The following is a 15629-nucleotide window of genomic DNA, read 5'->3' as shown; positions in this document are numbered from 1 at the left end:
GGGTGTAAGTCAGGCTGTGACTGGAGGGCCGTCTCTTTGATGCAGGCCTAGTTTATATTTATCCCCTCCTTTGCAGCTATAGCAGCAGTGCCACCGTCACCACCAGCAGCGTATGCTGGTTTTATTACATTGCCCACAGGCAGGTTCAGCCTCGTGTGTGTGTGTGTGTGTGTGTGTGTGTGTGTATCTCTTTCTCTCTCTGTTACACACACACACACACGCTCGCACACACACATTGTATACAGCCTGCAGGTCCAGCAGCAGCAGCCGGTCGAGTCCTTCTCCGCAGCCAAGACAGCCCACATCCCCATGCAAGGCCCACTTGGTCCCTTGGGACAGTGGAGGAGGGGGGGGGGCGGGGGGGTGTGAGGGTATTATGGTAATGCTATAGCCTTCTGCTCCCCTTCTCTCTGGTGTTGCACAGCTGGGATGGACCATCATTACAAGTATTGTAGCAATCCGTTTGAGAAGGACACGTGGCGAGGATGCATAGATCACATAAAAGATGAGGAAAATGCACATGTGGGGGGGGGGGGGGGCCCGGGTGTGAAATGCAAAACTTGTTATGAACCTCTTATATCAAGTCTACTGTGGAAATGGCCTGTTGTAAATCTCTATTTTTGCCTCTTTACTTTGGTATTTTATTTGATAATTTCCCCTGTTAGGCTGGCCCATATCTCAAGACGAGGGCCTGTGGCACATGAGCAAGAAACAGGACATAAAGTATTTGAATCGCTAATGCTGCATCGGGCTTCAGCCGTCAGTTTTGCAATCAATTCCAAATCCATTTGAAAAGTGTCAGTACCCCAAATAGCCTCGCGTCACGCCCGTCACCAAACGACTCGGATTTCATGCAAACGATACCCGGACAATAGCGATCCATCTATTATCGAATCATAAAGTGATGAACGCATTCAACATACAGCCTTATTTATAAGTGTGCGAATGCCGTCCGTTTCCTGTCGTGCAGACGCGCTTGTCTCGTTTGCAGTCTTTCGAAATGGACGAGGGCCTTTTGAAAACAAATTTCCGTCTTTGGCATGAACATCTGTGTACAGGCTAAAGTTTGAAAATATATATTAAAAAATTAAAAATATTATATATTCATCTAAAAAATATAAATAAATTAATAAAATTAGGTGCGGCCCGGTAGTCCAGTGGTTAGCACGTCGGCTTCACAGTGCAGAGGTACCGGGTTCGATTCCAGCTCCGGCCTCCCTGTGTGGAGTTTGCATGTTCTCCCCGGGCCTGCGTGGGTTTTCTCCGGGTGCTCCGGTTTCCTCCCACATTCCAAAAACATGCGAGGCAGGCTGATTGAACACTCTAAATTGTCCCTAGGTGTGAGTGTGAGCGTGGATGGTTGTTCGTCTCTGTGTGCCCTGCGATTGACTGGCAACCGATTCAGGGTGTCCCCCGCCTACTGCCCGAAGACAGCTGGGATAGGCTCCAGCACCCCCGCAACTCTAGTGAGGATCAAGCGGCTCGGAAGATGAATGAATGAATAAGTAAAATATCAATATTATATTTTAAAAAATATTCATTTTCACTCTGGCAAGAGATTTCAAAAAGTCTCTGAAAGACTTTTTTTTTTTTTAATGCAAGAGGAAAAACTGAAATGCATCCAAAGATTTGTTTTGAGCAATCACAGTGTTCAGGTGGATAGAAACATGACGAGGTATCTGAGGTTCGCGCCCTCCATCGCGGCTGAATATCGGATATTTCTTGCCGATTTTTGGATACGACCGCTTTGAAATGTAGAAATGAAGCAAAGGCTTTTGGGGATTGGCTGTAAAATTGGCATTTGTTTTTGTTCAAGTGATGCTCCAAATAGCCTCCAATTCAGTGGCGCTATTTTCAGGAAGTGGGGGATAGCCATGACATCACTTCAAAATGGAGGGCAGCTTTAAACGGCAAGCGGTTTGATTAATGATGAGGTGAAGGTTTATTTTGGAGTATTCTGAAAATGAAAAAAAATTAAAAATGCATATTGTCTCATTACTCCTTCTGCCACCTAACTGGAAACTGTAAGACGGAGAGAAATAAAGCGCTCCACATGTTCTCTTTTTTAGGTCTTCTGACCTGGCGGAGGGCAAAGAAGTGTGCGTGTGGGGTGGGAGGTGGTCGGCGGTGTGTGAGAGGAAGAGTGCTCTCCTCCATATCACGAATCTCCCTGAAACCTGAGCCTTTATTGGATCCGAAGGGCATTAAAAGGCAGGCCGGCGTCCTCCAGCTTCGGCAAAAGGGGTGAGTCTATTGTGCAACTGCGTCACCAGCAGGGTGTCAAACACAATGTTGCTGCAAACATTGCTGGACCCATTTTCATATTTGATCACATATCGGTGAAAAGTGGGCGGGTCAAACAACAGTCTAACCAATAAGACGTCGTCAGCACAAATGCTTTGGAACCCCCCTTGTCCCTTCCCACGTCCCCTCGGCTGCATGCATACGCACTCACACACACCAGGAGGCCTTATTAATTATTTGTAGCCACTTGACTTCATATTGTGCAGCCAGTGGCTTGGTCAAAGATTATAATTACCACTTCCCTGTTTGTATCATTTTCCATCTCTTGTGCTTTTAGTGCAGTATCACCTCTCTTGTCGCTCTCTCTCTCTCTGGCTCTCTCCCTCCCTTGCTTCCTCTCTCTCTCCCGTATACACAAAGACCAAAAGTGCAGGCACATCATTTATTGATAAGACAAAAAGAATGTAATGAAATTATCAATGTTCTTGAATTAATTATGAACATGATTAAGAAAATCTCAGGAGCCGCTCTCTCATTACCCATTCACTCTTAGGGATTGCTTTCATTGAGGAAAGGCGAGGCGCAAAAGCCTCGCAGCACAGCCCAGTCGGGCTCAGTCCGTCTCCCCGTGTGGCCGTCCCAAGGTCTGCGCCGCCGGGCCGGGCCGGGCCGGCCCTCTGACACGTGCGGCGGACCTGGCTCGGGCGCGCGTGCCTCCCGCTGGAATGTGGCCGAGCATTGCGCGCTCGCTCCTGGCCCTCACACGTCTGCCCGCAAACGCCGGAATGTGCTCAACTCGGCTCGTGACAGCGCCGTTGAAAAGTTTCATTCGAGGTAGGTCAACTTTATCACATTTCAGACAATTGCAAATGTCTTCATCCTTTCTCTGGTTGGACTTTTTTTTTTTATATAGTGGTCAAGATGTTTGTTGTTTTGTTTTTTTTCTCTTTCTCCTTTCTTCTTTCTACATACATTCTTGCTGCTGGAGGCTGTAAATTTCCCCAGTGTGGGACGAATAAAGGATATCTTATCTTATCTTAAAAGGCCCATTTGTTCGACTTGGGAGTTAAACTGGCCCCAGTTTCCAAAATTTCTCTACAAAGATAGTATTTTCCTTTTTTTTTTAATTGTCAGAATGATATATTTTCAAGTTTTCAGTCAATTAATGATTTTCTTATCTTATCTTATCAACTACAGGAGGAAAAAAAATGTCATCTTAACATTTGTGTGAATTTACACAGACAAAAGTGCCTGTTTTGTTACAGTAAGATTTTATATTTTATATTTTGCATGGAAACACCAACTAGAATTTAAAACAAACGCAATTTTCCCCGATGTTCCATTTATCATTTTTCCCAGCCTCCAGTGTGGTTGAGTGACTTGTACTTGAGATTTCACATTCATAATCTGCTATTACATGTCAATTCACTTTTGTTTTGTATTTGTGGCTGGGGGGGAGGATGAGGCTTGCTGAAAAAAAATGTTACTTTTGAACAATCTGTGTAACTCAACATTTTCGAAGGCACAACAACTTAGTGTGACACACGCCGAAGCACATGGTCCCAATATTCAGCGACAAGCCATTTATATTCCGTGGGTAGGACAACAGATGCTCTTCAGAGCTGCGTGGCTTTGGATCAGCTTCCCTTTCTTCTGCTCAGTCATGTGGGACCAAATATGGGGCAAGATTCCCTCAAGTATTGCGAGTTTTAAGTCTCTCTCCTATACGCAACATCTCTTTTAAGCACATTTCTAGCTTCCCTGCGTGCACGTACTCTCAAGCACAAGGAAGCACGTGCATGGCTCCACGCACACACACACACACAAACACACACACATGCACCTTGTTCTGTGCTTCACACGCTTGTGCGGGCATGTTATCGCTGGACACAGCATTTTGAATTTGATAAGATAAGATAAGATAAGATAAGATATCCTTTATTCGTCCCACACTGGGGAAATTTACAGCCTCCAGCAGCAAGAATGTATGTAGAAAGAAGAAAGAGAAAAAAAACAACAAACATCTTTCAATTAAATGCAATATGAACACAAAATGGATAAATCGCAGTACTATTTACAATTTTCCTTCACGTCATTTAATTATTCTTATTATTATGATTGTTATTTTGAATTTGGATGCAATGCAAATAACTACAAGATGGTCTGCATTCGGGGAGTTTTCTTATTGAGTCGTTTCTGACATTTTCAGTCCACGCTGTACAACACTGTCCTATCTTTCGGCATATATTTTATTTTCCTGTGGCCAGCACGTGTCAGGGGTCGTACACGGCCATGAAATGCCGGGCCTTTCGCAGATTTTGAGACTGCGGGAGACGATTCGCAAAATGTCAGATAAGGCAGGTCCTCGTTGCGTCTTCTTGAATGTATCTCTTTCCGCTGCAGTCTCCAAGAAAGTAGTCAGTGCGGGACACACAAAAGAAAGGCGAGACAAGAGGGAGATCTGAGAGGTTAATGGCGAGCCTCCTCCTGTCCAAGGGATTGATCCGAGTATTGGATCGCACATAAAGCCGCAGTTACTGGATATTACCCCCGCCGCTATCGGCCTGCCGTGATGGCCCGGATAAGAAGTGCTTACCAAAGAGGATGCTCCTTGCAGGGCAGATACGGTTTCCCAGCCCTCTGGGAACAACAAGCACATGCCGGCTTGCTTGCTCAGGAACTTTTGAGCTCATCGAGTAAATCCAGCGGCCTTATCAAGTTACCGGCCCGACTGAAGCGCTCCAGAAAGTCTTGCGATTTTCAGCCGGGTGGCGGCAATTAAAAGGCACCTGCTTTTCATAGATAACGGGCGGTGATTACTGGGCGTGCGTTTTTATCGCTAATGGAGAGCTTAGCACAGATCTGCACCGTCATAAAATGTTGTCCTTTTTCTTTTTTTTAGGCTTTGACAAGAGGAGAGCACTGACAAATATTTGCATGCTTGCCGATTCTTCTAATTGTGTAATTGTGCCGCGTTTTGACTTAACTGACTCCGGATCAGCGCCGTGGTGGGTGCGCGCAGCTTTAGCGGTGCGCATCTGCTCGATGCCTCTCTTTGGTATTACCCGTGAAGCACCTGGCCCACGCCACCCGCCAACAACCGCGGCCCAGATGGCAGCTAAGCAGGCTAATTATGTCAACACAAAACTCTGATGGCCCACACCGAGCACTGCGGGGCCACTTTGGCACACCACGTGTGTCCCTCTCCAGTTACGTTGGAGAGGGCGTCTGCCATGGAGCTATAAAAATGTCAAGTGGGTAATCATGGGCGTCGACGAGGCTCTTAGTGCTTGGCACCCCCTGGCAAGATGCGGCGTTGTCTTTGCCCAATGCTCATTCAGGCGTCTTCATGCTCATGTATGTCGTCAATCCGTACACATGCCACGATGCCGCGATTAGTGGGGGGGGGTTCAGCAATGCCATAATGTCGTAATGATCATGAACAACTGAAATTCCACTTAGGGGGGGCGCACCCCCCCCCCCCCACCACCAAGAGCTTTGTATTTGTCTTAACTTCTCATCTGCTAATTACTTCCTAGCATGCTACTTCCTGGTTCATGGAGGACGGGTTGGACCTCTTATAGTGAAATGATCGTTACAACAAATATTTCTGGATCTGCGCATTTATGTAGAGTACCTTCTTTGGTCTCTTGCACCAACCACGATTTTAGTTTTGTTTGGGGGGGGGTTTAATGCAGAAAGAAAACGTTCTCATTGAGGCCACTTTTGCCATTTTGGCGACCTGAATGGCACCATAACTCTTCAATTTTAATGAAAAGAACACAGAAGGGATCGTGTTTGGTCTCAGTGGCCCTTGTACATCCCATCCTGTGGACTTGGGGTCCCCCCGGCTCCTTATTTTAAGCCAACAGTCTCGAACTTGGGTCTTAAACCTTGGAAATTGGACCGGAAAATTGGGGCCGTTGTCCAATGCCGTTGTCTCCTTTCATCTTAGGGGCAGCTGGCTAAAGTCTGCCTTCGTCAAATCCCGGCTGGATTACTGTAATGCACTTGACTTTGGAGTCAGGAGCCCCCTAATGGAAGACTGCCTCCATTAGGGGTCACCAGTTGGTCCAGAATGCTGCTGCTTGCCTCTTGATTGCGACTCTTAAGAGGGAGCACATCACTCCTACTCTGGTATCCCTCCACTAGCTCCCTCTACATTTGAGATTTCTTTTCAATATCCTATTGTTTGTTTTCAAATCTTTCAATGGCCTCGCGTCACCTTACCTCTCTGAGCTCCTCCGGTGCCTCAGACACTGTGAGAGGTGCAGAGAACGAAGCGGAGTCTCAGAGGGGATCTGGCCTTTTTCCGTTGCTGGTCCCTCTCTGTGGAATGAGCTCCGGCTGAACGTTAGGTCAGCTGCCCATCTTTAAAACGTGTCTTAAAACTCATTTGTATTCTCTGGCGTTTGACTCGATTTTTAGTTTGCTTTTTGGTGTCCTTGGTCTTTTCCGTGCATGTCAAATGTGCCGATGTTAATCATAATGAAGGTAGGAAATCTTGACCAAGTTCGGTCCCCAAATGTGTGCTAAACGACACAATCAAATACAGGCGCCGCAGGAAATGCACGGCGACAAAGTTGTTTGTGGATTCGAGGTGTTTGCTCCTGAAATAGGAAAATATTACTCAGGCCTCCCTTGACGCTGCAAATGACAAAGACAACAATAAAGAAGCCGTTAAAAGAACAGCCATCGAAACGTCGTCATCGTGTCTTTTGAAAGACAGATTGTCGGATTTCGCTCCTGATTTGGAGCTCGTTAGACTGAAACGGCTTCATCTCACGTTAGGCAAATGGATTGCTCCGTCCTGTTGCTCTATTTTGGCAGCACCGGCCACACCAAATCATCAACATCACGAGTAAAAATCGCAGACGCTGAGTCGAACTGCCGCGGCGCTCCTTACTTCATTCCTCCCTCACTTTCAATCAATTGATCGAGTCGGGTCTGGCACCTTTTTAGCGACAAATTAGCTGAAATAAAGCAATAAAGACTGTAATTTGTCCCGGTACAATTCTACCGCATCTCGTCACCCTCCTCCTCCTCCTCCCGTTCCTCCTCTCCCCAAAGTATGTCCCATCTGCTTTGGGGAGCTCTTGCCAGCATGCAAGAGCGGGATAAGCACACCATTTCCCCGTCAATACTTTGCTATTAGCCCCTGCAGATCCATATATCACCAGGCCGGAGGCTATAAGAGGGTGTGGAGGGTGGTCCTCTTATCTGAACCGCTGCGCCTGAGGTTCTCCTCCCTGCCCTGGACTTTGATTCGGCCGGCTGAGAGGTTAACGAGCGATGGTGGGGGGTGGGAAAACGGGATGTGAGACAGAACCGATAGCGTGTACCTGAAAGGAGGTTGGAGCGGTGGGCGGAGCTAGTCAGAAAGGAGACTGAGGTCTATGTCTGGATTACGGTCGTGACCTTTGCAGGGCCGAGTGGTAGTGGGCCGACGGGCTGAGGTGAGAATCAGTCATTTCGGACTTTTGGCGCAAGCGGCGGGCATCGGGCCTACGTGCACAATCCGAGCCTTGACCGTCTTGGAGGTTTTTGGCCTTTGGCGTACGTTTACGTGGCCTTTAAAAAGCTGAATGCCGCCGATATTCGGGTTTCAGAAGGGTTATTGACGACATGTAAAGGTTGTCATTCGGAATCAATAAGGCGATCTCACAGCGAGAGTGGCCGCGTCTGCGCTCGCTCATTGACAAGAGTGTTTCTCTTAAGACTACAATCGGCTTTGTGTGTGTGTGTGTGTGTGTGTGTGTGAGGCCGATGTGCGTGTTCTGAACATTTTGCTGGATCAGCGACTTCCATTCGCTGTTATCGGTGAGTTATGACCTGCGGAAATTTGGACCCGGTCCCAAAAAAAAAGAAAGTAACTTAATGAGCAAGCTGTGTTTGTGTCCTTAGCAGACTCCCCCCCCCCCCCCCCCCCCCGGCAGCCTTCGCGAGGCAGCGCTTGTGTTTGATTGTGCGCCGGAAAGGGACAGGCGGTCTTCTTCAGTGAATCCGTTTGCAAATCCGAAGAAGGCGCTAGCAAAGCGAAGCCCGACTAGAGGAGTTGTCCTACTTAGCAATTACATTCTATTACATTTCAGACGGATCACCCCCCCCCCCCGCCCCTCCCCACACCCCTCCGCTTGTTTCGACACACACCTTCCACGAAATAGAAAAAAAAAATAAATCTAGCATATGGTTGTATGCTTCTAGCTCATAGCCCAAGGCCAATTTCCCAGCTGGTACGCTGGCGGAACACAGCAAAGGGGGGGTGGGGGTGGGGGGGCGAAACAGAGCTGGGAGAGGGAAAACAAGACAGGGGGAGAAGATGAGTAGAAGGAGGCGGTGGCGCGCTCGCCATCCCTCACAGGTCTATGGCAGCTGTGTTGTGGGTTCAGGCTGTTAAGCGCTTGATAATTAGTTTGCCCGTGAGGCGAGAGTCATTATGTAGCGGGAGTGACTAACAAGGCTCTGCCGGGGGGGCGCGAGCTTTTTCTGTGTGATTTCGCACTTTCATGCCACGCGTCCCCAAAATGGCTTTCGTGCGCCAAGCTTGACACACATGCCGAAACGTACGATTTCAGGGTCACGTGACCTCTGGCGCTAAATCGAAGCCTGGACACGCTCTCGTCGACGTTGAAGCGCAGATGGCGGAATGCGTCTTTGTCTGCTGCAAGGGGTGACGTTGGAGGGGGCCTCCTTTTTGGAATTTGCTCATCCCCGGCCCGGAGAGGGCGCGTCAGACTTTTCCCGACTGAAGACCTTTGTTTCAGATTTGGGTGTGCTGATTTACATCCCAAACGCTTCGCACCCGGCGGCCAACTGCTCCGGTGAGAGTTGAAGAAGCCAACAGCACCACATCACCTGCAAAAAAAAAAAAAACGCAATGCTGAGGCCACCAAAGCGGACCCCCTCAACGCCTCCAAATTCTGTCCGTAAATTTATGAACCAAATCGGTCTGTCATGGATTGCAGTGAATTTTTTTCAATATCATCCATCCATCCATTTTCCGAACCGCTTAATCCTCACCAGGGTCGCGGGGGTGCTGGAGCCTATCCCAGCCGTCTTTGGACAGCAGGCGGGGGACACCCTGAATCGGTTGCCAGCCAATCGCAGGGCACACAGAGACGAACAACCACCCACGCTCACAACTAGGGAAAAATTTAGTGTGTTCAATCAGCCTGCCATGCATGTTTTTGGAGCGTGGGAGGAAACCGGAGCACCCGGAGAAAAGCCACGCAGGCCCGGGGAGAACATGCAAACTCTACACAGGGAGGCCGGAGCTGGAATCGAACCCGGCACCTCTGCACTGTGAAGTTGACGTGCTAACCACTGGCCTACCGGGCCACCCCCTTTTTTTTTCAATATATTGTTTCAATATCAATATATCCATCCATCCATTTTCTGAACCGCTTAATCCTCACTAGGGTCGCGGGGGGTGCCGGAGCCTATCCCAGCTATCTCCGGGCAGTAGGCGGGGGACACCCTGAATCGGTTGCCAGCCAATCACAGGGCACACACAGACGAACAACCACCCACGCTCACACTCACACCTCGGGACAATTTCGAGCGTCCAATCAGCCTGCCACGCATGTTTTTGGAATGTGGGAGGAAACCGGAGCACCCGGAGAAAACCCACGCAGGCCCGGAGAGAACATGCAAACTCCACAGAGGGAGGCCGGAGCTGGAATCGAACCCGGTACCTCTGCACTGTGAAGCCGACATGCTAACCACTGGCCTACCGGGCCACCCCCTTTTTTTTCAATATATTGTTTCAATATCAATATAAAATAATACAAATATATATATCGTTCATGAAGGGTTGGTTACGATTAGAATGGGGGGGCGGGGGGGAAATCCAAAGACAGCATCTGTTTTATTGCTGCACAGATTCTTTGAGTCTCTGAAACCGATTCCTCCACCAGCGAATCAGATGCCGCGTTGATGACGGCGGAGAGTCGCTTCGTGGCGTTTGGTGGGCAAAAGCCGCGGCGTGCAAATTCACATCCTCAAGCCACTCGCTGGGCCTCCCGCGCTGCATTTTGAATCCGATCTTTTCTGAGACTTCCTTCCTTTCTTCTGACACCCGTCTCTGCATGGGAGTCATGGCTCAGGCAGTCTTCACTCTCCAGAGGATTGTGCATGAAACATGCTAACTTTCTCACGCCACTCATTGAAAGGTTGGATGCTGCTTACTTTGTCCGGTGAGAGAGATTGAGAATTGGCTTGGGTCATTTTTGGCTCATTTTCATGTTTTTTTTCCCAAACACAGATTTTCCCGGACCATAAGAGGTTTCCACTACACTCTACCAAGATTTGACTAACTACTGTCATTTTTTTTTTGCAACAGCAAATAATTCAAAAAGGTCGACTAACTTTCATCAAATGAGATCCCGAGAGTATTGATGAAATACGCAGCTCCTCACATTCGGATTGCCGCACAGGCGTCGCCTATAATCTGCAAAGCAATCTCCTCTCCAAAGGGTTGAAGGCAACTCTCTTGCACCAGTGCGTCCACATCCATCATGTTTCCCGCTAACCGGATCACAACTTCAATCACGGCTAAGATGACATATTTCTCGATTCATCTGCCATATTAAGCAGATCCATTTGCGACGGCGAGCCGCCTGGCGAGGCCGTCCCTTCAACTTGGTGTCTCCAAATCTAATTAGCGATCTTCACGACATGTTACCGAGGGTCACGGGAGATATAGATTAGTCCGCACCCCGCCCGCTCTCCGGCTGGATTGTTGCAAGAATGAAGAGTTTGATGTTCTTGGGGGGACCCCCCCGAGAATTTTTGTTCATGTCACCTTATGGATTGAAAGCGCAACATAATGCAATGGGCAGGCTTTGGAATGTGCACTGCGTGACGATGGATTTCATTCATTCATTCATTCATTCATTCATCTTCCAAGCCGCTTGATCCTCACTAGGGTCACGGGGGGTGCTGGAGCCTATCCCAGCTGTCTTCGGGCAGTAGGCGGGGGACACCCTGAATCGGTTGCCAGCCAATCGCAGGGCACACAGAAACGAACAACCATTCACACTCACACTCACACCTTGGGACAATTTAGAGCGTCCAATCAGCCTGCCACGCATGTTTTTGGAATGTGGGAGGAAACCGGAGCACCCGGAGAAAACCCACGCAGGCCCGGGGAGAACATGCAAACTCCACACAGGGAGGCCGGAGCTGGAATCGAACCCGGTACCTATGCACTGCGAAGCCGACGTGCTAACCACTGGACTACCGGGCCGCCTAGATTTCATATAAGTCTATTATAAATATCTGCCGAACACGTGTCCGAGTCTAAGAAGTTGCGAAACGGAGGCAAGCGTGAGGAGAACATTTCATTAAGAATCAAACGGGACACATTTGGTGCGGCGTGTGAGCTTCACTGGCTTTCCAGATGGACTCTTAAATAAAAGAGTGAGTCGGTGTAGAAGAGCCGCCGCGATGGACAGTCCTGTCCCTTCTCATACGGCTGCCACCGTGAGTGCCGTTGAAAGCCTTTACATGAGGAGAAGTTGCAAGAACCGCTTTGTTGATGTCGTGTCACGGTAAAAAGTTGCCATCCGCTCGTGACGCCCGATTGCTGCTGTCACCCCCTTTGTCTCTCTGACTAATTCGGTCAACGTTTATATGACAATCATCTTGTGTTTAGGAAGAAAATGGAAATGTTTATCCCTTTCAAAATGATCTGGAAAAATATACCGTAATTTGTCTGTCCTGAGCTAAACAAGGCTAACTTCATTGTTGTATCATACAAAAAAAAAAGGAGCAAACTCTTAATGTGATGTAACAATATTTTTTAATTTAATGAAGAGAAAATATCTACTAAGAAAAACACATATGGCATGTACTTGCGGCAGCACGTTGGCCTAGTGGTTATCATATTTTTATGTACGAGGTTCGAATCCCCGCTCTGGCAATCCAACGTGGATTTTTTTATGTTGCTAGCGTCGAGTGCAGTGGCGGAGCTACCGGGTGGCCAAGGGTGGCCTCAGCCACCGCTTGACACTTTGTGGCCACCTGGCTGGCCACCTCCATACCTTACGGAGGGGAAAACTTTGATATCTGTGATTTTTCTGCCATTTTCATATGGATGCGTTATTGTTAGACAGCTGGAGACTTCCCAACAACATTTTTTTTATTACTGTATATTATCCATCCATCCATTTTCCGAACCGCTTGATCCTCACTAGGGTCGCGGGGGGTGCTGGAGCCTATCACAGCTGTCTTCGGGCAGTAGGCGGGGGACACCCTGAATCAGTTGCCAGCCAATCGCAGGGCACACAGAGACGAACAACCATCCACACCCACTCTCACACCTTGGGACAATTTAGAGCATTCAATCAGCCTGCCACACATGTTTTTGGAATGTGGGAGGAAACCGGAGCACCCGGAGAAAACCCACGCAGGCCCGGGGAGAACATGCAAACTCCACACAGGGAGGCCGGAGCTGGAACCGAACCCGGTACCTCTGCACTGTGAAGCCGACGTGCTAACCACTGGACTACCGGGCCGCTGCTGTATATTATTTTGCTATTAATTCCATATTTGAAGTATAAAAACAAACTCTAAAGTAATCCGTTTAAATTTTAAAAAACATTCAATCAGAATCAGTGATCGCAAGCAAGCAACATGGCTGAGAAGCAATATTTTCTCACAGCCTCCGCAGTCATGGCTCCATGACATTTCGAATTGTGAAATTTTAAGAGACTTTTTGTGATGTTGGACTTTTCCGCCCGATTTGTTTGAATTGTTTGTCACCCCAGCGAAAACTTTCCGGCTACGCCTTTGCTCCATTGGAATCCTCACGTCTCCAAAATCCGGGCAATCAAATCCGTCATGTTAGTGAGAAGCAAGGAGACAAAGCTGTTTTCAACACATTGGATCGTCCAATCATTTGTAAATGTGACTCACACATACACAACAGCAGTGACGACGGTCTCGTTGCTCTTTATTTAGCCCGCTTACTTCAATCGGTTTCTCTTTGTTGACTTGGCTCGGACAAGGAGAAGCTGGAGGAGGAAGAGGAGGAGCAGGAGGAGGAGGATCCTCTTACCATGAGGAGAAGCGAGCGTTGGGACAGATCTGTTTACTCAGGGAAGTTCATCGATTGGGGGGTAAAGGTGGCGAGGCGGTTGAAGGTGCACATGGAGCGAGCGCACTGTGGCTATTGATCACGCGTCACGCCATAACCCCTCCCCTTCAACCCCCCCCTTATGCCCTCTGCGCTTTTATTGCGCTGTAATGCCGTCGCGGATTGTTTCTTGTGAAAACTGCAGGGAAAAAAAAAGTAAAAATAACAACAAAATGTGCTCGGGTTCACTTGGCTCGCTGAAATCAATGTTCAGCTTTTTGGCCTCAGCAATGTCAATAATGTCGACATTCACGTGCATCCAAACTATTACTCAAAAAAATCAATTTTGTATTTAAAAAAAAAAAAAAGTGTCAACCGATTTGGCTGTGAAGGTCCCGTCATCACTGTAATTAATTATTGACGTGCCCATTGAAAGGTGCCGCCTGAAACAAAGTTTGGAGCCGAAATGCAGACACCCCCCACAACAGTTTCTCCTCGGAGCGTCATGCTGTGACTCTCAGCCGATTTGCTCCGCGCAAACGACAAACTGCATCGCGTTGCTATCAAGTGTGTTGTCATCATCCTCTTTTATCGAATGTGCAACGGTAAAAATGCAATGACCCATCTGAGGGGGGGGGGGGGGGCAAAACGCCCCGGAGAGCAGTGACGTCCACTTTATTTAGTCTTAGACGGACCGCATCAATTATTCAACCGCGGTGCTGCAGACCAGAGAAAAGCCACCGGGCGGCACCTTTTGCGTGTTAGCCAAGTCATCGACGGCGATTTGGAGCTTTGACGATCTCGGCTATTGCAAAACACATTTTTTCCACAAATGGAGCACCGTTGCCTTTGTGGTGGGGGGCATAGGCAGAGGTGATGGCAAAATGCCTGCTCGGGTTTGTTTGCGGTGTCATTTGTAGTTATTGGGCGTTGGTCCTCCGCTGCCGAGATGGCCATTTCTCTCTCATCCACTCCGAGGTGATGCTTTTTGAGATTGAGGGCAAAGCCCGCGGTCGCCTGTTTGTTTTGAGGGAACGCCTCGGCCATCCAGAGGCTGCCGAGCTGCAATTATTTGCAGAGTTAAGAGTAGGTTTGATGATGTCATTCTCAGTGACCTGGAGATAAATTGACCCCCCCCCCCCAGCGCCCCCCCCCTCCCCACCCCCGTCATGTGAGTATTTCTTAAATGCCACCCGCACCATTATGCTCGGAGTGTCGCACACGAGAGCCAAGGCACCGAACGCTCCGGTTTAAATTGCTGACCCGTACCAGCGCGTGTTGTAAAAACGCGTTCACTGAACGCCGGTAGGAATTCGATTCCCAGCTGTGGTGATGAAATGATTTATTCATTATGAGAGCATCACGAGAGCTATTTGCCGCCAAGCTCCCTCCTGATCAGCCCGGCACAAAGACAAAGCGGTGCCAAAATAAAACATTTGCATGAGCTCCCCAGATATGGAGAACGACGAGCCAACAATGTTGCCATTTAAATGTGGGAACAAATTAAGACTACAAGGATGAACTCTTTTCACAACGTCATTTTTTTTTCTCCCTCCCTCTCGATTTTAGCGGCGAGGGGGGGGGGGGGTGAAGTAAAAATGCTTCACGTCAGAGAAGGAAAAAGAATCCAAATCTCCAAATTCAATGAAGATCATTGTCATGAATATAAACAGTTGAAGGCGGCCCGGTAGCCCAGTGGTTAGCACGTGGGCTTCACAGTGCAGAGGTACCGGGTTCGATTCCAGCTCCGGCCTCCCTGTGTGGAGTTTGCATGTTCTCCCCGGGCCTGCGTGGGTTTTCTCCGGGTGCTCCGGTTTCCTCCCACATTCCAAAAACATGCGTGGCAGGCTGATTGAAAACTCTAAATTGTCCCTAGGTGTGAGCGTGGATGGTTGTTTGTCTCTGTGTGCCCTGTGATTGGCTGGCAACCGATTCAGGGTGTCCCCCGCCTACTGCCCGAAGACAGCTGGGATAGGCTCCAGCACCCCCCGCGACGCTAGTGAGGATCAAGCGGTTCGGAAGATGAATGAATGAATGAATAAACAGTTGATATTTACAGCTAACGTGCGGTATGAGGACCTCGATTCAAACCTCGCCTCGACATATTTTGTCCGACATCGGTCACCTTTCGTGACATTCATAAAACTCTCTTCTTCATTCTCGAGTTCTGTTAAACCGGAGTCGGGGAAAAATGAGACAAAGGCTTTGACTGGCGATTTATGCTCGCTGTGGAATGCTTTTATAATCAAATCAGTGTCCCTTTTTTGTATTTATTAAGGTAAATATTTTTCAAGATGTTTTTTGGGGG

General features: G+C 48.5%; 1 long non-coding RNA gene across 1 annotated transcript in view; it reads left to right on the top strand.

Moving 5' to 3' along the window:
• LOC127599117 (uncharacterized) overlaps positions 1-15629 on the top strand; it is a 74887-nt gene that overhangs the window by 44930 nt on the left and 14328 nt on the right. The window contains exons 3-4 of the long non-coding RNA XR_007961998.1: positions 2070-2244; positions 2798-3078. This is a non-coding gene — a long non-coding RNA (uncharacterized LOC127599117). The remainder of the gene's footprint in view (positions 1-2069; positions 2245-2797; positions 3079-15629) is intronic.

The sequence above is a fragment of the Hippocampus zosterae genome, chromosome 4 (assembly GCF_025434085.1).
Source record: "Hippocampus zosterae strain Florida chromosome 4, ASM2543408v3, whole genome shotgun sequence".
NCBI lineage: Eukaryota > Metazoa > Chordata > Actinopteri > Syngnathiformes > Syngnathidae > Hippocampus > Hippocampus zosterae.
Note: the sequence above shows the minus strand (reverse complement) of the source record. Positions and strands in the feature narration are given on the sequence as shown.